Source organism: Nycticebus coucang, chromosome X (genome assembly GCF_027406575.1).
Source record: "Nycticebus coucang isolate mNycCou1 chromosome X, mNycCou1.pri, whole genome shotgun sequence".
In the NCBI taxonomy this organism is placed as follows: Eukaryota; Metazoa; Chordata; class Mammalia; order Primates; family Lorisidae; genus Nycticebus; species Nycticebus coucang.
Window position 1 is genome coordinate 185,721,080 of NC_069804.1, and position 22,819 is coordinate 185,743,898.

Here is a 22,819-nt window from a genome sequence, read left to right on the forward strand (position 1 = left end):
ATTTAGGAACTCTGTCAGGAACCCAGGGACAAAGACCAAACATTAGAAGGCACTCCCTTTACCTTTATCACTCAGGAAAACACCGGGGGTGGGGGGGGCTTTTAGGAGCTCTGTGCCAGGAATCAGGGACAAAGAGCAGATACATTTTTGCGTATAGCATAAAGGGCATGAAAATTTGTTATCTACATAGCAACTATTTTCCTCTCCGGACTTGTCTTTTCATTTTTATGCAGGGATATGTGTCGGTTTTCCCTCAGGCTCCAGGAGTATCACTACACCTTGAGAGCAGCTGTATATTCACATAATCAGCATGTCAATTCACCTGCCAATACCGTCTCTGTTTAAATTATTTTATCTCTTAATGTCTGGTGGAAAAAGTCCTCACAGATTGCAATTTTCCCCTCGTTTCTGCCATTTATTTCGTCTTCCAGATGAGCATTAAAACCTTTTCTCAAATTCAAAAATAAAAGACTGCATTCTTGTTCTAAATGCCTGGAACCTATAGGTTAATTCAAGTCTTCCTATCCCAAAAGGTGTCAAGTCTCTTCCTTTGTCCAGGTTCTCATTTGCATCCCCGGAGAAGCTCTGGAGTAGTATCCTTCCATAGCTTCATCTTGTTTCTAGTTATGAAACTGTTGCTATAGTGTTGGGGATAGTTTCCTGTTGCCACTTTTAAGTAGTTCTTTTCCTCTACATTGAAGGAGTGTTATTAATGTTCACATTTTAGTCCTCATTTAGTCCTTATTTATCCTCTGAATGTGGCTTTGGCCATGCCACGTAGATTTTTTCTCAGTTAGATTGGAGATGGTCTAATACCAGGGTCAAAGTAGCTTCTTAAAAATGAGTTAGCAAGCTTTTCATGTTTGGAATAGATCATCGTATTGAGAGACAATACCTGAGAAAGGTGGGACAGGTCTTCTCAAGGAGACCACAAGGATACACCTGCCCGGTCCTCTCCATGGTGACTCAGCTCTTGGGAATTTGTAAACTTAACTTTCTGGAACTTGGAAATTTCCAAGTTCTGTGAAATCCTGTAGTTCTGTAGGGGCGGGAATAGCATCTCCCGCTTGATTCAAACTGGCCAATGAGAAGGGTACCTGTGGGGTGGAACTTTTTGACTGTCAATAAAAAGGGAAAGACCAAGGCAGTTGGGGAGCGTGGCCATTTGGAATTCTTCTATGCCGCAAGCTCCTGGCTGGTGAATAAAGCCCTTCCTCTTATAAACGTGGTGTTTGGGTGCTCTTTCTCTCCGTTGGGCTTCGTCTTCCTGCAACAGTATGGTAATTGTGTGTTTCATGAACACTGAAATGATAGCTTTTTCCATAAGACACTGCAAACCTGGAGTCCTGGTAGAGAAAATTATTTTAATAATTCCTTAGACTCTGGTGTCTGAGAGTTGAACAGACATCTCATTGTGGGCTTAATTCACATTTCTCAAATTATCAGCAAGGTTGAACATCTCTACATATGTTCAAGAGCCACAGATCCTGTGAATTCATGTTCATGTTCTTGGTCTCCTTTTCTGTTGGATTGCTTCTTTAGAACTTTTGCAAGGGATATCAATATAACTAGCAATGGAAACCCAGTTAACATACACATCCTCACATCATATTTATCTATCAACCAATGTAGTAAATCACAACGTGGGGAATTACATTCTTTCTGATCTTCATCCAGCTAAAATTTACTGAGCACCTACTGACGTCAGGTGAGTAAGACAGACAAACTATCTGGCATCGTGGAGCTCCCATTTTAGTGGGGGAGACAGGTAATAAGAATCTTAAACAGGGTGGTGCCTGTGATTCAGTGAGTAGGGCGCCGGCCACATATACCAAGGGTAGCTGGTTCAAGCCTCACCCCGGCCAAACCTCAACAACAAAAACAAATAGCTGAGGGTTGTGGCGGCTGAGGCAGGAGAATCACCTACGCCCAGAGCTGGCGGTTGCTGTGAGCTGTGACACCACAGCACTCTACCGAGGGTGACAAAGTGAAAGTCTGTCTCTGGAAAAAAAAAAAAAAAAACTTAAACAGAAAAGCTACAATGTTATGATTTCGGGTGGTGATGAGTGCTAAGAAGAGAAGACAAGTAAGTGGTCAGTCCCGGTGTGACATTCCTTTAACAAATGATTGCGTCTTTGTTTCTTTGTTCTTTCTGTTCATGCATGTGTGCTCACACGGGTACTGTTCTCGGGCAGGATGGTGTCAGCCCTATCGATTTTAAAGAGTCAGCTGGTACACTGGCCACATTTGCTGCTGCTCCTAAACATTTTTAACCACACAGGAATTTTCTCTTTCTTGAAGATTTGATGAAATCATCCGGACCTGATTTCATTCCCAGCTAACTTTCTGGTGACCTTCTAATTTCCCTTCCAGTTTTAGTAATGTAAACAAATTTTCTCTCTCTGCTTAAGTCAATCTTGGAAATTAATATATTCCTACAAAATTGCCCATTTCGTCTGCATTCCAAGAAGTTTCGCGTTGTAAACACTTAGTCTCCACCCCCACCCCCACCCCGTTGTTATCTGTTTTTGTTACACCTTTGTGTCTTAATCCAACAGCCATTTCGTTGTGCATGCAGGTTCAGAGGGTCAGGGGTTCAGGCAGGGCGTAGTGGGGATGACGCATGGTCTCTGCCCTGGGAGATCTGCGGCCTCGGCTGGGGAGAAGGCGCGGACACGTGGAGGCTGGGACCCTCTGAGGGCCATTTCCTCACCTGCCGGTGTCTGGCTGGAAGAACCGCAAGGCGGGGCTCTGCAGCCCAGCTCAGCCCAGCGGCCCCTCCACACAGCTCGGCTTCCCGGCTGCCAGCGGCCCCGGAGCCGTCCGACTTCTTGCAGGCGGCTCGGGACAGGCAGAGCACGTGTTCTGGGAACACCGTGGAAGCCGCACCACAGTCCCAGCCTGAGCCTCCGACGTCACGCAGCCTGGCTCCCACTGTCCCGCACCCTGCGGTAGGAGCGGTCTCAGGTGCGCCCGGATTCAAGGGGAAAGGACCCAGACACCACCTGGCACCAGAAGGCCACAGGGGCCATCGTGCACAAGAGCGCGTGGGGTGGGCCACTGCTCCCTGCGTCACCACAGAGAAAGGCACTGGGCTACACTGCTGCTGTCACCACCCTGCACGTAGGGCTAGGACCTGTGCCCAACGCATTGTCTTCCCTTCAGCGGGGAACTCTCTTAGGCAAGCCCCGAGGGCGCAGGGAGGCGCCGCAGGAGTCTGAACCTGGCTCAGGTGCTTCCTCCAAGTGGCACAGGAGCCTGGCGCGCCCTGAAGTCGTGACTGGAGCGTCTGCCGCCACACAGTGGCAGGAGCCCCATCGCAGATCCGGTTGTCTGTAGGCGGGAGGAGCAGCTCTCGTCCCACAGAGGAAGAAAGAATCCCGCGCAAGCAGGCGGGGACAATGCCACTGCCCTTCTCTGAACTTCCCTTTCCTCAGCTACAACATGGACGTGATAGCGGCGTCTCCCTCACAGGGTGGTTTGGACAGAGAGCGAGTAGAGACATTGCGATCTCTCCGAAAAGTGGCCGACGCAAATAAGGTGCTTCTTTGTTACCGGCAGGAGTGTCCCACGCTAACGCAGCTTCTGGTAAAAATCCATGCGGCAGGCGGGGTTGGAGAGGGGCCGCAAAGGACACACGGAAAGATTTGAAGATGGGGTCCCCACGCAAACCAGCTGTGTCCCCAGAGCCTGGCACATGAAAGTCACTCCACACAGGGAGTGTTGGTGGAAACAGCCATGACCGTGAGTGATGGCAGCAGGAACAGGAGGCTGAGCTGGACACCTGTTGCATCTGCCTTCGGGATGGCTCCTCCCTCAGGAAGGGCAGGAGAAGACAGAGCACCTGTGGCCAGAAGCAGGAGTTGCTGTTACCAAACCAGACCTTTCTCCAACTGAGGAGAATTGGAATATAGGAGTACTTAATATTATGACACCTATTAATGAGTTCTAATATACTTGTTAGTGATGGGAGAAGAGCGATACTATATATCTACTTTTTTAGTGATAGGATAACACTACATTTGGCAGATGCCACCTGGCACGTGAGAAATACTGTTATGCCCTGTTCCTCCAGAGATCATACAGCAGACAAGCCAAATTTGCAGGGGAGTCTTTTATTGAAGAGCCGGCTGGCGACTACTTCAGATCCAACACAGGGGTTCAGAGAGCAGCCCCGAGTGCTTAAGGGGTTGGGTTTTTAAGGCTTGGTCTGCATTCTGGTTGGCACGAAGGCTGCCCAGGTACATCCGGGTAGGTTAGCAAGTATTTTACAGAAGCAGAACTTTGTGGTTAGCCATACATCTTTGTTTCAATACTTTCCCCACTTGGTATTTCTTTTTTTTTTTTTGTAGAGACAGAGTCTCACTTTACTGCCCTTGGTAGAGTGCCATGGCGTCACACGGCTCACGGCAACCTCCCGCTCTTGGGCTTATGTGATTCTCTTGCCTCAGCCTCCCGAGCAGCTGGGACTACAGGCGCCCACCACAACGCCCGGCTATTTTTTGGTTGCAGTTTGGCCGGGGCTGGGTTTGAACCCGCCACCCTCGGCATATGGGGCCGGCACCCTACTCACTGAGCCACAGGCGCCGCCCCCCACTTGGTATTTCTTAAAGGTCAATCCAGGAAAATTGGTACCTCCCAGTCCATTTCTCAGGGAGTTAGCCAAGCAAGAAATTGGGAGTGAACTAGAAGCAAGAAATCATATAGTACTTTCCCATCTATCTTGGGAGTGAACTAGATTTACTCTATTTTGCTGAAAGCTTGTAGCCCAGAAATTTGCCAGGAGTTAACTGGTATTTTTCCATTTTAGCCTAGGCCTAACACTTTTCTAACTTAGCCTAGGCCTACTAGGTCTAAGAATACAACATGCATTCCTGACATTTAAAGCCCTTTGAGATCTGGGCATGGTGGCTCATGCACCTTTACTCCCAGCTACTTCACATGCTGAGGTGTGAAGATCGCTTCAACCCAGGCATTCCCATGTTACAGTGAGCTATCATGCCATTTCACTCCAGTGTAAGACTCTGTGTTAAAAACAAACAAAAGCCACTCCTTAGTGAGACTTGAATAAAAGCCTCATCTCAAAGTAGAAAGATCTGAATGTTTTTCCCCTGGCTCAGCTGCCTCACCCAAACCTCCCCCTCACATCTTAACTCTTGCCCTCTGGAAGTCATAATGTGTAGTCAATATCTTCTCAAAGCATCTCTCTGTCCTCCACCTTAATGGAAGCTTGGTTCTGTCCCAGAGGACACTGACTTCTCCTAGCCATCTCCAGAGTAGACATTCCTTTCTTCTCACACCGGAGGCACCTCAGAGTGTGTGTGTGGGAGGGGGCACAGTGCAGCATTGTAGCCCAATATTTTCTCTGTCCTTTAGAAAACAAAGCCCAAACAGGGACATCTGTTAAAATGACAGTATACAGTGATCCAAAGGCCCATTCCTCTACAGAAACACTAGAAAAAATGAGCAAAAGTTATCAGAATCAATTTTGTCAGAATTTTGAAAATAAATCAAAGTTTACATCAAGGGTGCTTCTTCTCCTATGATGCCAGTGTAGCAGGAGGGCCTGGAGGCCCCGGAGGCCCTGGAATGGGAGGCTGTGGCAGTTTCCATGGAGGCTTTAGTTGCAGCATTCAGGCTGGGGTTGCAGCCATGGTCAGAGTTGGTGCCAAGGTCATGGAGCTTGTGGAGGACAAAGAGTAGATGCCTGTCACCAAGCTGGGCCTCCTGGTCAAGGATATGAAGAGCAAATCCCTGGAGGAAATCTATCTCTTCTCTCTGCCCATCAAGGAATCTGAGATCATTGACATTTTCCTGGGGACATTGCTTAAGGATGAGGTTTTAAAGATTATGCCAGTGCAAAAGCACACCTGTGCTGGCCAGTGGACCAAGTTCAAGGCCTTTGTTACCACTGGGGACTATAATGGCCATGTTGGTCTGGTGTTAAGTGCTCTGAGGAAGTAGCTATGGCTGGGCATAGTGGCTCATGCATGTAATCCTAGCACTCTGGGAGGCCAAGGTGAGTGGATTGCTTGAGCTCACAAGGTCGAGACTGGCCTGAGCCAGAGCAAGACCTCGTCTTTAAAAATAGCCAGGCACTGTGGTGGGTGCCTGTATTCCCAGCTACTTTGAAGGCTGAGGCAAGAGAATTGCTTAAGCCCAAGAGTTTGCTGTGAGCTGTGACATCATGGCACTCTACCAAGGGCAACAAAGTGAGACTCTATCTCAAAAAAATAAAAAAAAAAGGAAGTAGCCACTGCAATCTGAGGGGCCATCATCCTGGCCAAGCTCTCTATTGTCCCAGTGCAGAGAGGCTACTGGGGGAGCAAGATGGGCAAACCCCACACTGTTCCTTGCAAGGTGACAGGCCACTGTGGCTCTGTTCTGGTACACCTCATTCCTGCTCCTAGAGGAAATGGCATCATCTTAGCCTCCAAGCCTAAGAAGCTGCTAATGATGGCTGGCATCAATGACTGCTACACCTCACCCAGGCTCTATACTGTTACCCTGGACATCTTCACCAAGCCCACTTTTGATGCCGTTTCTAAGACCTATAGCTATCTCACTCCTGAACTCTGGAAAGAGGTAGTGTTCACCAAGTCTCCTTACTAGGAATTGATTGACCAACTTGTCAAGACTCACACCAGTGTCTCTGTGCAGAGGGCTCAGGCTCCAGCTGTGGCTACAACATAGCATTTTTATACAATAATAAAAAAGTGAATTAAGTCTGCTAAGAAAGGTTTACAGGGGGGCGGAGACAAGATGGCTGACTGAAGCCAGCTTTCCACAGAGGCTCCCATCCAGAAGGAGAGTTAAAGGACAGAAATTTAGCAAGTAACCTGGCAGATTAGAGCTGCGCCAAAAGAGATGGTTGAAGAATGCATATCAACCCTGCTGAGGTGCGCCGCGACCCCAAGGATACAAACAAAAGGTACAAAATCCATCACCAAGCAGACGGGAGTCCCCTCCCCCATGAGAACAGCTCAGAGTACCCAATAAACAAATGAGCGGAGTTCAAAAGCCCTCCCATTATACTCCATGGGAGAGACCCTCTAAAAACTGGACCTACTTCCCCTACTAGGGTGCCATGGTGCTCTCCTGTCAGGCACAAAACTATGTAAAACTGTATATATTCTCTACCTGCAATTCTGAGGTCCCAGCACTCCCCTCCACTCTCACTATGAGGTCTGGAGGCCTGTTCCCCAGGAGTCCAGATTCTTGGGTGATTTCTCGAGGTGTGTGGACAGGGCCTGTACTGCAGCTGGTCAGTGCTGATTCTGCAGCATGGGAGTGAGGAGAGGATGGTTGGATGAGAGGGAAACACGCCAGAGCAGTGGTGCCCCAAGGCGCAGAGAAGCAGCCATTTTTGGCAACAATAGGGCTCACCCCTGGATATTCTGCAGTCACACCCCCGTCTCTCTGGGCAAACAGAGGAGGCCAGGCATATTCTCAGGTGGCAACCACTGGTGGAACAGATCTAGAACTGAAATGCAGGCCCCATGGGTAAAGGGTTTGCCTGAGGCAGTACTGGCCTCAGTGGAGTGCGGGGACTAGAAAATGCATGTGCAGTGCCAGCTGACTCCCAGGGCGGAGCTGACTAAGAGGACCACTTTACTGAGCCTAAGATGCACCTGTCCCCCAGGGGATCATCAGCCTAGACAAAGGAGGGCAGGAGGCTAGAACTGACAGCTAACCGTGCTGTGAATACAAACCTGCAGCTGCAAAGACAGGGCCTGAGGTGCAGGTTCTGTGAACTCAAAACAGCTTCTTTTCTGCAGGGGAATTTAGCTGGAACAGAAACAAATTCAGCAAAGTTGTTCTGTTCAGTCAGTAAAATCAATGAGGGGCGGGGCTGGAACTCAGTGAACACCCCCCAGCCTACATCAAGCACCCAAGGATGTCAGGCCTCACCTCCCCCTGCCAGATAGAGGAAGAGAGCAGCGGCCTGGCTGAGGAGACATAGATTTCCTTGTGATTCAGGCAGGTGCAAACCCCTGGAGTATCTGTTCACTGGAGGCAACTGGGTCACAGACCTGTGGGATTATCAATGACAGAGGTGCAAGGTGGGGAAGGAGGCATCAACCCTCCCAGACTAATCTATTTGCTCGGTGGGTCCTCCTGACCTCACGGAGCATGGGAGCAAGTCATGTTTGAGTTGTCAGCAGACCCCTGTGATCTAGTTGCCAGAGAACTTGTAAACTCTTCCATCAGAGACAGGTGCTGACTGAGACAATTCATTTGGACACTTGAACAGAGCCAATCACCCAAGGAGTATCCAAGTGGTGCCCTGGGTGTGTGATTGTAGGAAGGTTTGATTTTCCCTTTCCAATTGTTGCCTGTGGGGGGTTGGGTGACTTAATTGCTGGTATTTCTCCAAAGCTGAGACTTCAACCCAGAGTAACTGTCTCACTAGGGTTGGACAGAGACCAGCTGAAAACAAGACAGAGCCACTTAGCCCCACCACACCAAACAGGTTCCCAATTTCTCAGGCTGTAGAACTGTACGGGTACTTGGCAAAGCTCAAGGGGAAAAGTCAAACAGTGCAAAATAATCATTGGGTGGAATCAGAGTAAAAACTCTGGTAACATGAATAACCACAGTAGATCACCTCCCCCAACCAAGGAAAGATATGGCAGATGTAACTGAAGATCCCATTCATAAACAGATAGCCAAGATGTCACAAATTGAATTCAGAATTTGGATTGCAAACAAGATTAATAGAATGGAGGAAAATTTAGAATTTGAAATTCAAGGAGCAATTCAAAAGTTGGAATTAGAAATTTGAGGAGAAATTCAAAAGTTGTGTCAAGAATTCAACGAATTTAAAGACAAAACCACCAAAGATTTTGACACATTGAAGCAAGAATTTGCAGTCCTCAAAGATCTGAAAATACACTAGAATCTCCCAGTAACAGAGTGGAGCAAGCATAAGAAAGGATTTCTGACATTGAAGACAAAACTTTTTTTTTTTTTTCTTTTTTTTTTTTATTGTTGGGGATTCATTGAGGGTACAATAAGCCAGTTACACTGATTGCAATTGCTAGGTAAAGTCCCTCTTGCAATCATGTCCTGCCCCCATAAAGTGTGACACACACTAAGGCCCCACCCCACTCCCTCCCTCTCTCTTTCTGCTTCCCCCCCCCCATAACCTTAATTGTCATTAATTGTCCTCATATCAAGATTGAGTACATAGGATTCATGCTTCTCCATTCTTGTGATGCTTTACTAAGAATAATGTCTTCCACTTCCATCCAGGTTAATACGAAGGATGTAAAGTCTCCATTTTTTTTAATGGCTGAATAGTATTCCATGGTATACATATACCACAGCTTGTTAATCCATTCCTGGGTTGGTGGGCATTTAGGCTGTTTCCACATTTTGGCGATTGTAAATTGAGCTGCAATAAACAGTCTAGTACAAGTGTCCTTATGATAAAAGGATTTTTTTCCTTCTGGGTAGATGCCCAGTAATGGGATTGCAGGATCGAATGGGAGGTCTAGGTTGAGTGCTTTGAGGTTTCTCCATACTTCCTTCCAGAAAGGTTGTACTAGTTTGCAGTCCCACCAGCAGTGTAAAAGTGTTCCCTTCTCTCCACATCCACGCCAGCATCTGCAGTTTTGAGATTTTGTGATGTGGGCCATTCTCTCTGGGGTTAGATGATATCTCAGGGATGTTTTGATTTGCATTTCTCTAATATATAGAGATGATGAACATTTTTTCATGTGTTTGTTAGCCATTCGTCTGTCGTCTTTAGAGAAAGTTCTATTCATGTCTCTTGCCCATTGATATAAGGGATTGTTGGCTTTTTTCATGTGGATTAATTTGAAAGACAAAACTTTTGAACGCTCCCAAACTCTCAAAGAGGAAGAGAAATGTAGAGCAAAAAGGGATCGTTCTCCCAGAGAGTTTTGGGATAATTCGAGAAGGCTAATATCTGCCTCATTGGAATCCCTGAAAGTGATGAAGTGGCTTCGCAAGGCACAGAGGCCCTTCTCCATGAAATTATGAAAGAGAATTTTCTAGACATGCCAAGAGATTCTGAAATTCAGATAGCAGACAATTTCAGAACCTCAGCATGACTCAACCCGAATAAGACATCACCCAGACACATCAAAATTAACTTCACTAAAGTTAATATGAAGGAGAAGATTACCTACAAAGGGAAGAATATTAGAATGACTGCAGATCTCTTTGCTGAAACTTTTCAAGCCAGGAGAGGGTGGTCATCGACTTTTAATCTCCTAAAACAAAATAACTTTCAACCCCAGATCCTGTATCCAGCTAAACTGAGTTTCATTTATGATGGAGAAATTAAATACTTTAATGACATTCACATGTTGAAGAAATTTCCCATAACCAAACCAGCTCTTCAGGATATTCTCAGACCTCTCCTCCATAATTACCAGCGCAACCCTCTACCACAAAAGTAAACTCACTCAGAAACTTTTGATCAAACTCCAACTTCCACAGTGGTAAAAGGATTAAAAATGTCCACTGGACTTTCGAAAAACTCAATACCCAAAATTTTACCAGACTTATCAATATTCTCCATTAATATGAATGGCCTAAACTGTCCTCTAAAGAGGCGCAGGTTGGCTGACCGGATAAAAAAACTCAGGCCAGATATTTGCTGCATACAAGAATCACATATCACCTTAAAAGATAAATATAGACTCAGGGTGAAAGGATGGTCGTCCATATTTCAGGCAAATGGTAATCACAAAAAAGCAGGTGTTGCAATTCTATTTGAACATACAATAATAGGCTTTAAACTAACAAAAGAAAGGAAGGATAAGAATGGTCACTTCATATTTGTTAAGGGTAATACTTAATATGATGAGATTTCAATTATTAATATTTATGCACCCAAACAGAATGTGCCTCTAACAGACATGAGAAACTTGATTTCCTCCAGCTCCATAACAGTCAGAGATGTCAACACTCCTTTGGCAGTGTTGGATAGATCCTCCAATAAGAAGCTGAGCAAAGAAATTTTAGTTTTAAACCTAACCATCCAACATTTGGATTTAGCAGACATCTACAGAACATTTTATCCCAGCAAAACTGAATACACATTCTTCTCATCAGCCCACAGGACATACTGCAAAATCTATCACATCTTAGGTCACAAGTCTAACCTCAGTAAATTTAAAGGAATAGAAATTATTCCTTGCATCTTCTCGGACTACCATGGAATAAAAGATGAACTCAGTAACAAAAGGAATCTGCATACTCATACAAAAACATGGAAGTTAAATAACCTTATGCTGAATGATAGCTGGGTCAGAGATGAGATTAAGAAGGAAATTGCCAAATTTTGGGGACAAAACAACAAGGAAGACACAAATTATCAGAACCTCTGGGATACAGTAAAGGCAGTCCTAAGAGGGACATTTGTAGCACTGCAAGCCTTCCTCAAGAGAATGGAAAGAGAGGAAGTTAACAACTTAGTGGGACATCTCAAGAAACTGGAAAAGGAAGAATATTCCAAACCCAAACCCAGAAGAAGAAAAGAAATTAACAAAATTAGAGCAGTATTAAATTAAATTGAAAACAAAAGAATTATACAACAGATCAATAAATCAAAAAGTTGGTTTTTTGAAAAGGTCAATAAAATAGATAAACCTTTGGCTAACCTAACCAGGAAGAAAAAAAAAAAAGAGTAAAATCTCTAATCTCATCAATCAGAAACGACAAAGATGAAATAACAGACTCCTCAGAAATTAAAAAAATCCTTAATGAATATTACAAGAAACTTTATTCTCAGAAATATGAAAATCTGAAGGAAATTGACCAATACTTGGAAGCATGCCACTTTCCAAGAGTTAGCCAGAATCAAGTGGAAATATTGACTAGGCCTATATCAAGTTCTGAAATAGCATCAACCATAGAAATTCTCCCTAAAAAGAAAAGTCGGGGACCAGATAGCTTCACATCAGAATTCTACCAAACCTTTAAAGAGGAACTAGTACCTATATTACTCAACCTGTTCCACAGTATAGAAAAAGAAGGAGTACTACCCAACACGTTCTATGAAGCAAACATCACCCTGATCCCCAAACCAGGAAAATATCCAACAAAGAAAATTATAGACCAATATCACTAATGAATATAGATGCAAAAATATTCAACAAGATCCTAACAAACAGAATCCAGCAACACATCAAACAAATTGTACATCATGACCAAGTTGGTTTTATCCCATGATCACAAGGCTATTTCACTGTACGTAAGTCTATAAATATAATTGAGCACATAAACTAATTAAAAAACAAAGACCATATGATTCTCTCAATTGATGCAGAAAAAGCTATTGATAATATCCAGTATCCCTTCATGATCAGAACACTTAAGAAAATTGGTATAGAAGGGACATTTCTTAAACTGATAGAGGCTATCTACAGCAAACTCACAGCCAATATCGTATTGAATGGAGTTAAATTGAAATCATTTCCACTCAGATCAGGAACCAGACAAGGTTGCCCATTGTTTCCACTGCTCCTTAACATTGTAATGGAAGTTTTAGCCATCGCAATTAGGGAAGAAAAGGCGATCAAGGGTATCCATATAGGGTCAGAAGAGATCAAACTTTCACTTTTCGCAGATGATATGATTGCATATATGGAAAACACTGGGGATTCTACTACAAAACTCTTAGAAGTGATCAAGGAATGCAGCAGCGTCTCAGGCTACAAAATCAACATGCATAAATTGGTAGCCTTTATATATACCAACAATAGTCAAGCTGAAAAAACAGTTAAGGACTCTTCCATTCACAGTAGTGCCAAAGAAGATGAAATAATTGAGAGTTTATCTGACAAAGAACGTGAAAGATCTCTGTAAGAGAACTATGAAATTCTAAGAAAAGAAATAGCTGAAAATGTTAACGAATGGAAAAACATACCATGCTCATGGCTGGGAAGAATCAACATTGTTAAAATGTCCAAATTCCCAAAGCAATATACAATTTAATGCAATCCCTATTAAAGCTCCACTGTCATACTTTAAATATCTTGAAAAAATACTTCATTTTATATGGAATCCATAAAAACCTCGAATAGCCAAGACATTACTCAGAAATAAAAATAAAGCTGGAGGAATCATGCTACCGGACTTCAGACTATTCCACAAATCGATAGTGATCAAAATAGCGTGGTACTGGCAAAAAAACAGAGAAGTAGATGTCTGGAACAGATTGATCTTTGACAAGCCAATTAAAAACATTCAGTGGGGAAAGATTCCCTATTTAATAAATGGTGCTGGGCGAACTGGCTGGCAACCTGTAGAAGACTGAAACTGGACCCACCCCTTTCACCATTAACTAAGATAGACTCTCACTCCATTAAAGATTTAAACTTAAGACACGAAACTATAAAAATAATAAAAGAGAGTGCAGGGATATCTCTTGAAGAAATTGGTCTGGGTGAGTCTTTTATGAAGAGGACCCCCTGGGCAATTGAAGCTGCTTCGAAAATACACTACTGGGACCTGATCAAATTAAAAAGCTTCTGCACAGCCAAGAACACAGTACGTAAAGCAAGCAGATAGCCCTCAGAACGGGAGAAGATATTTGCAGGTTATGTCTCCAACAAAGGTTTAATAACCAGAACACACAGAGAACTCAAACGTATAAGCAAGAAAAGGACAAGTGATCACATCGCAGGCTGGAGAAGGGACTTGAAGAGAAACTCCTCTGAAGAAGACAGGCTCATGGCCTACAGACATATGAAAAAAATGCTCATCATCCTTAATCATCAGAGAAATGCAAATCAAAACTAGTTTTGGATATCATCGAACTCCAGTAAGATTAGCTCATATCACAAAATCCCCAAACCAGAGATATTGGCGTGGATATGGAGAAAAGGAAACACTTCTACACTGCTGGTGGGGATGCAGATTAATACATTCCTTTTGGAAAGATGTTTGGAGAACACTTAGAGATCTAAAAATAGATCTGCCATTCAATCCTATAATTCCTCTACTAGTCATATACCCAGAAGACCAAAAACCACATTATAACAAAGATATTTGAAATGGATTAATAAATTGTGGTATATGTACACCATGGAATATTATGCAGCCTTAAAGAAAGATGGAGACTTTACCTCTTTCATGTTTACATGGATGGAGCTGGAACATATTCTTAGTAAAGTATCTCAAGAATGGAGGGAAAAGTATCCAATGTACTCAGCCCCACTATGAAATGAATTTATGGCTTTGATACGAAAGCTATAATCCAGTCATAACCTAAGAATATGGGGAAGAGGGAGAGGGAGGGTAGGGAGGGGGAATGATGGGCAGAGGGAAGATGTTCGTTGGGATTACACCTGTGGTGCATCTTACAAGGGTACATGTGAAACTTTGTAAATGTAGAATATAAATGTCTTAACACAATAACTAAGAAAATGCCAGGAAGGCTATATTAACCAGTGTGATGAAAATATGTCAAATGGTCTATAAAATTATTTGTGTATGGTGCCCCCATGATCATATTAATGTACACAGCTATGATTTAATTAAAAAAAAAGGAAAAAGAAAAAAATTAAAAAAAGGTTTACAGCAAGCAAGCAAATGCTGAATCAACAAAAAGGTGACTTGGCATTGAAGGGGAGCTTTGTGCTGGTTTAACTTCACCTTGCTCTTTATGGCATAGTGGTGGTTTTGAAAATAACAGCCTATACTCCTGATTGGGCACTCTGTTCTAGAAGTAGAGTGGACTTTGTCCCCAAGGAATTGTATTCATTGGAATATGTCTAGAGATTTCTTGAAGAACTGACTTCAAAATTTGTTTGTTTCAATTAACTCAGCACTTGCTCAGTGTGGAAAAGGACATATGTAGAGGTCATTCTGGAATATGTTGAAATATAATTGAATAAACTGATTCTTCCTCAACTGAAAACTAGTATTGGGGCAAACAATAGGCACACTGAAAGCTTTGGAGGGAGAACTAAGGAGAGAATTTCTGTGATAAGGGCTTTGAAAAGCTTCCATGTTAAAATTTTTTTTTTCATGTATAACAGAGAATCCAAAATTCTACACACATGCCCAGGATTGGACCAAAGAGGAAGATAAATGTTTTATGTCCAGCCTATTTTTAGATTCTGTGCAAGTAAGGAAGTAAAAAAAAAATGTAGTAAGTTGTAAACAGACTAAATATCAAAAGGGTGCCCCCAACACAGAGCCATTCTGCAAAAACTGAAAGAGTAATTGTTTTTTTCATTTGGATCCAGGCATTTAAGAAAATGTCTGTCAAATTATTAGCTAAATTAAAAAACACTTAGAGATCATACATGACAAAGAACATAATTTAAAAAAAAAGAAAAAGCTTTGGAAAAGTCACCAGAGAAGCAACTAAAATCCACAGCAAGCACAACAACAAACTCAGAAAGAAGGAAGACCCTAATTTCAAAATGCCACATTATTCAAAATGTCCAATTACAAGCAAAAAACAATGAAGCATGCAAAAACCAAGGAAGTATGGCCCATTCACAGGAAAAAATAAACAAATATGTACCTAAGGAAGTACAGATATTAGGCTAACTAGACAAAAAACTAAATCAATTGCCCTACATTTGGTCAAAGTGCTAAAGGAAATCATGGATAGACAAATAAAGGAAACCACAAGAATGGAATCTTGACAAACAAAGACTACCAGTAAAGAGGTATAAATTATAAAAAAAGAGCCAAATAGATGTTTTGGAGCTAACAAAGTACAATAATGACAATGAAAAATTTATTAGAGATTTCAAAAGCAGATCTGAGCAAGCACACGAAATAATCAGCAAACTCAAAAATAGAAATGACCAAAAAACAAAAGCAGAGAGAGGTAATCACTAGTGGTCCTATCTTAAAAGAAATGCTAGGAAGAGTCCTTCAGGCTGAAATGAAGAACATGGCACAGCAACTCAAAGCCAGATGAAGTAATAAGGAACATTAGGAAAAGTACCTATATATATATAAATATAAATGCCAGTATTAATGTATGTTTGTTTTGTAACTTTTCTATTTTCCTATATTATGTAAAATAAAAAGGCATAAAAATATAAATCTATGTTAGTATGCACAAGATGTAGAAAGATGCAAGTTGTGACAATAATAACACAAATGGGGATGGGGCAGAGTTTTATAGGAGTATATTTTTGTAACCATTGAAGTTAAACTGCTATTACATAAAACTAGATTATAGAAAAATTAACATGTAATCCTGTTTTACTGCTAAGAAAATTACTAGGAAGGAGGCAGAGCAAGATGGCTGAATAGCACCTTCCAGAAATCTTCCTCCTCCCTCAGGAATACCAAATTGAACAACTATCCATATAAGAAAGTACCTTCATAAGAACCAAAAATCAGGTAAGCAGTCAGAGTACCGTGTTTTAACATCTTATCAGGAAAGAGGCATTGAAGAAGGTAGGAGAGATAATCATGTGTTGTTTACACAACCCCTTCTTCATCCCCAAGTGCCACCACAACAGACAAAATCTGTGTGCTTTGCAAGGGAAAGTGAAGTATTTGTGGGAATTTGCATTGGAACTCAGTGCTGCCCTGTCACAGTGGAACACAACACAAGGCAGAATTCTGCCAGTACCCACAAAGGGTGCATTTAGACCAGCCCCAACCAGAGAAGACTGCTTTGCCTCAGTGGTAAGAAACTGAGTTCCTGACAGCTCCACCACCTGGTGACTAAAGTGGTCTGGGGCCTGGAGTAAATGAAAGTCATTTTGGCCACAAGGACTGCAGACCTTTGGCCAGTCCTGATGCTATGCTAAGCCAAGATATAGGACTGCAGACTTTGGCCAGTCCTGATGCTATGCTAAGCCAAGATATAGGACTGCAGACCTTTGGCCAGTCCTGATGCTATGCTAAGCCAAGATATAGTAGACTTGGGGTGCATGATGACCCAGTGAGACACCAGCTGTGGTGGCAAAGTGAGTGCCTGCATCGTTAACCCCCCAACTGCAGGCAGTGCAGCTTGGGGAGAGATTCCTTCTGTTTGGGAAAAGAAAAAGGAAGAGTACCCCTTTCAACTTGGGTATCAGCTCAGCCACAGTAAAATAAAGGACCAAACAGATTCCTGAGGCCCCCTGATTCCATGCCCTACCTCCTGGACAGTATTTCTAGACCAGAACTCATCACTTTGAAGGGAAGAATCCAGTCCTGGTAGGAATCACTACTTGGTGACTAAAGAGCCCTTGGGCCTTGAATAAACACCAGTGATAGCCAGGCAGTAGTCACCACTGGCCTTAGGGTAGACCCAGTGTTGTACTGGCTTCAGGTGTGACCTAGAGCAGTGTTAGTTGTGCTAGCCATGGGAGTATTCATGTCACCCCTTTCCCAACTCTAGGGAGCCCATCACCAAGAGACATTCCTTCTGTTTGGGGGGAAAATGAAGGAAGAGAGTGAAAGACTTTGCATAGCAATCCAAGGAATTCTCCTTCATCTTACCTAATCCCACTAAGGTAGTACCTCCAGGACTCTGCAAGAGTGATGGCATTACTGAGCTTGGGACACCTCCAGTACTGACACAGCTGCAGTGACCAAAACTTAGATCACAACACTCAGTTCCCTTGGAATATCTGAAAGGCCTTTTCTAGAAGGCTGGGTACTGACAAGCCTAGACCGTGAAGATTAGAATAAATACCTAACTCTTCAATGCTCAGATGTCAACAAACATCCACAAGTTTCAGGAACATGCAGGAAGGCTGGGCGCAGTGGCTCATGCCTATAATCTTAGCACTCTGAGAGGCCAAGGTAAGTAGATTGCTTGAGCTTAAGAGTTTGAGACCAGCCTGAGCAAGAGAGAGACTCTGTCTCTACTAAAAAATAGAAAGATTATCTGGGGTTGGTGGTGTATGCCTGTAGACTCAGCTACTTGGCAGGGTGAGGCAAGAGGATCACTTGAACCCAGGAGTTTGAGGCTGCTGTGAGCTATGACACCATGGTAGTCTAGCCTGAAGCAACAGAGTGACAATATGCCTCTAAAAATCCCCAAAACTCCAATGAATCCCCAACTATAAAAAAAAAATCCAGAAAACATGACCTCACCAAACAAACTAAATAAGACACCAGTGACCAATCCTAGAATAATGGAGATAGGTGGTCTCTTAGTTGAGAAAGCTCAATAAACTTCAAGATAACACAGAGAAGGAATTCAGAATACTACCAGAACTTCAACAGAGACTGAAATAATAATAATAATAATAATAAGCAGAAATTCTAGAGCTGAAAAATTCAATTGACAAACTGAAAAATGCAACAGAGTCTCTTGACAGCAGAATTTATCAAGCAGAAGAAAGAACTAGTGAGCTAGGCTCAGCACTTGTAGCTCAGCAGCTAGGGTGCCAGCCACATACACCAGAGCTGGAGAGTTCAAATCCAGCTCAGGCCTGTCAAACAACAATGCAAACTACAACCAAAGGATAGCCAGGCATTGTGGCAGGCGCCTGTAGTCCCAGCTTCTTGGGAGGCTGATGGAGGAGAATCGCTTAAGCCCAAGAGTTTGAGGTTGCTGTGAGCTGTGACACCACAGCACTCTACCCAGGGTGACAGCTTGAGACTCTGTCTCAAAAAAAAAAAAAAAAAGAATTAGTGAGCGATAGGGCTATAGGAAAATACACAATCAGATAAGGAAAAAGAATAAAGTATAAAAAAGAATGAAGCATGCCTACATGATCTAGAAAATATGCTCAAAAGGGCAAATCTAAGAGTTATTGGCCTTAAGAAGGCAGTAGAGAGAGAGACCTGGTTGTAAAGATTGTTGAAAGAAATAATAACAGACAATATCCAAAATCTAGAGAAAGGTATCAATATTCAGGTACAAGAAGGTCATATAACATCAAACAGATTTAACTCAAATAATACTATCTCATGGCATTTAATGTCACAGATAAAGAAAGGATCCTAAAAGGAGGAAGAAAAAAGAAACAAATCACATATAAAGGAGCTATAATACACCTGGCAGTAGACTTCTCATTGGAAACCTTATAGGCCAGGAGAGAATGTCATGACATATTCAATGTACTGAAGGAAAGAAAAAAACTTTAATCTTAGAATTTTACATCCAGCAACAGTATCATTCATACATAAAATAGAAATACAGACTTTTCCAGACAAACAAAAAAATGAGGGATTTCACCAATACTAGATCTCTCCCACAGGAGATGCTAAAGGGAGTTCTTCAATTTGAAAGAAAAGGATGTTAATGAATAATGTGTGATTGATTGAATGTATGAAACTCACAGTAAAAGTAAGGACTCAAATAAATAGAGAATATTGTAACACTGTAATTGTGGTATACAAACTACTCATATCCTGAGTAGGAAAACTAAAAACATATCAAAAATAAGAAATACAATTACTTTTTCAGAGATAGTATGAAAAGATATAAATACAAACAACAAAAAGTCAAAAAGCGAGAGAGATGGAGTTAGAGTTTTTTGTAGCTTTCTCTTTATTTATTTGTTTGTTGTTTTCTAATCAGAGTTAAGTTGTCATTTGCTTAAAATAATTGGCCATAAAATGTTATATGCGAAGATAGCGGTTGAGTAACAGTTTCCTTGCAACTGGGCATGGTGACTCTGGGGAGACAAGACTCCAGGCATCTCTGGCTGGTGGGATCCACCCATAAACATCCCTTTGAGGACACAGGGAGTCAGCGAGAGACTTCTGGACCCCATGAAGAGGACTAAAGCAGTGGAAAACTGGCAAGTGGTTGTGTGTGTTCGTTCCATCTAATTCCACTGGCAGCTGCCTCATCAAAACCCTTGCCCAGAGGCACAGCAACTTAAAGAGCAAGAGGAAGTGAAAGGAAAATTAGGGCAAGGAAACAGATAAAAGAAATCACTCATGAGGAAGAATCAGCAGAAAAATCCTGGTAACATGAAAAACCAGTCCAGAGCAACCTCTACAAGGGACCATGAAGTAGCTACTGCAGAGGATTCCACCTATAAAGAAATGTTAGAAATGACAAAAAGGGAATTTAGAATACAGATAATGAAAACAGTGAAGGAAATGATGGAAACAATGAAGGAAACTGCTGATAAAGTGGAAAATAACCAAAAAGAAATCCAAAAACAGAATCAAATAAGAGATGAATGATATGAAGAATATAGAAAGGATATAGCAGACCTGAAGGAACTGAAGCAATCAATTAGGAAACTTAAAGATGCAATAGAAAGTATCAACAACAGATTAGACCATGTAGAAGGAAGTATCTCAGAGGTAGAGGACAAAGCTCTTGAGATAACTCAGATAGTTAAAGAGGCAGAAAAGAAGAGAGAGAAAGCAGAAAGTTCACTGACAGAATTATGGAACTTTATGAAGTGTTCAAACATACAAGTTATAGGTATCCCAGAAGGGGAAGAAGAATGCTCCAGGGGAATGGAAACCATGCTAGAGAATATTATAAATGAAAATTTCCCAAATATCACCGAAGACTCTGACACACTCCTTTCGGACGGATATCGGACCCCAGGTTGCCTCAACTTTAACAGAGCTTCTCCAAGACACATTGTGATGAACCTGTCCAAAGTCAAGACAAAAGAAAAGATTCTTCAAGCTGTCAGGAGTAAGTGCCAGTTGACCTACAGGGGCAAATCCATCAGGGAGACTGCAGACTTCTCTAATGAAACTTTCCACGCAAGAAGACAATGGTCATCTACCTTTAATCTACTTAAACAGAACAATTTCCAGCCCAGAATTCTATATCCTGCTAAGCTAAACTTTAAAATTGACGGAGAGGGGCGGAGGCAAGATGGCTGACTGAAGTCAGCTTTCCACAGAGGCTCCCATCCAGAAAAAGAAGAGAAGTTTAGCAAGTAACCTGGTGGATTAGAGCTGAGCCAAGAGAGAAGGTTGAAGAATGCACATCAACCCTGCTGAGGCAAGCTGCGACCCCAAGAATACAAACAAAATTTACAAAATGCATTGTCAAGCAGATGGGAGTACCCTCCCCCATGAGAATGGCTTGCAGTACTCCATACAAACAAGTGAGCAGAGCTCAAAAGTCCTCCCATCCCACGGGAGAGACCCTCTAAAAGCTGGACCTACTTCCCCTACTAGGGTGTCATGGCACTTTCCTGACAGGCATAAAACTGTATAAAACTATATATTCTCTACCTGCAATTCTGAACTCCCAGCACTCCTCTCCATTCTCACTTCGAGGTCTGGAAGCCTGTCCCCCAGGAGTCCAGATTCTTGGGTATTTTCTCAAGAGGCATGGACAGGGCATGGACCGCTGCTGGTTAGTGCTGATTCTGCAGCATGGGAGTAAGGAGAATGGTCACCTGAGAGGGAACCATACAGGATTGGCAGTGCCCCAAGGCACAGAGTGGCAGCTGCAGCGGCAACAATAGGACTCACCCCTGGATATTCTGGAGTCACACCCCCTGTCTCTCTAGGCAACCAGAGGAGGCTGGGCATCTTCTCTGGTGGCAGCCACTGGCAAAACAGATCTGGGATGGAAATGCAGGACCTGTAAGTAAAGAGTTTGCCTGAGGTGGTACTGGCCTGGGTGGAGCATGGGGACTAGAATACGAATGCACAGAGCTGGCAGGTTCCCAGGGCAGGGATGACCCAGAGGACCGCTTTACTGAGCCTAAGACACACCCAGAACTCAGGGGATTATTAGCTGAGACAAAGGAGGGCAGGTAGAGGCTGGAACTGACAGCTAACCAGGCTGCCCCCAAACAAACTGCAGCTAAGACAGGGCAGTAGCATAGACCGGGCCTGAGTCACAGGTTCAGTGAACTAAAACAGTGTCTGTTCTGCAGGGGAATATACCTGGGACAGAACCAAATTCTGCAAAGTTATTCTGTTTGTTCAGTCAGCAACATCCATCAGGGGCAGGGCTGGAACTGAGTGAACCACCCCAGCCTCCCTTAAGCACCTGAGGTTGTCAGGCCACACCTCCCCCTGCCAGATAGTGGCAGAGAGCAGCGTCTTGGCTTAGGAGACCACATAGATCTCCATGTGATTAAGGCAGGTACAAACCCTTGGAGTATCTGCTCATTGGAGGAAACTGGGTCACAGCCCTTCTAGGTTATCAGTGACTGAGTGTGACAGAGGTACAAGGTGGGGAAGGAGGCATCAACCTTCCCAAACTAATCTATTTCCTGGGTGGGTCCTCCCGACCTCAGGGAGCACCAGAGCGAGTCACATTTGAGTTGTCAGCAGACCCCTGCGATCTAGTTGTCAGAGATCTTTTGAACTCTCCCACCTCAGACAGGTGCTGACTGAGACAATTGATTGGGACCTCTTGAACTGGGCCAATCACTGGAGGACTATCCAAGTAGTACCCTGGGTGTGTGGTTGTGGGAAGGTTTGATTTTCCTTTTACAATTGTTGCCTGGGGGGGGCAGGGTGGCTTAATTGCTGGTATTTCTCCATGGAGACTTCAACTGAGAGTAACTGATTCACTAGGGTAGAACAGAGACTAACTAAAAACAAGACAGAGCCACTTAGCCCCACCACACCAAGCAGGTCCCCAGTTTCTCAGGCCATAGCACTGTAGGGGTCCTTGGCAAAGCTTGAGGGGAAATGGCACAGACACCAGTCCCATCTTTTGGGCAAAGGGCTGGGGAATCACTGCTTCTCGTGCCACCAACCCAACTTCTCTTTATCTGCTTATCTACTCAAACAGTGTGAAATAATCACGACGCGGAATCAGTGGAAAAACTCTGGTAACATGAATAACCAGAGTAGATCAACACCCCCAAGGAAAGATATGGCAGACGTAACTGAAGATCCCATTCATAAACAGATGGCCGTGATGTAAGAAATTGAATTCAGAATTTGGATTGCAAACAAGATTAATAGAACAGAG

At 43.2% G+C, this 22,819-nt stretch overlaps 1 pseudogene; it reads left to right on the top strand.

The window, feature by feature from the left end:
• Nucleotides 1–5,652: 5,652 nt before the first annotated feature.
• LOC128577120 (40S ribosomal protein S2-like) lies at nucleotides 5,653–6,693 on the top strand (annotated as a pseudogene).
• The last annotated feature ends 16,126 nt before the right edge of the window (nucleotides 6,694–22,819 follow it).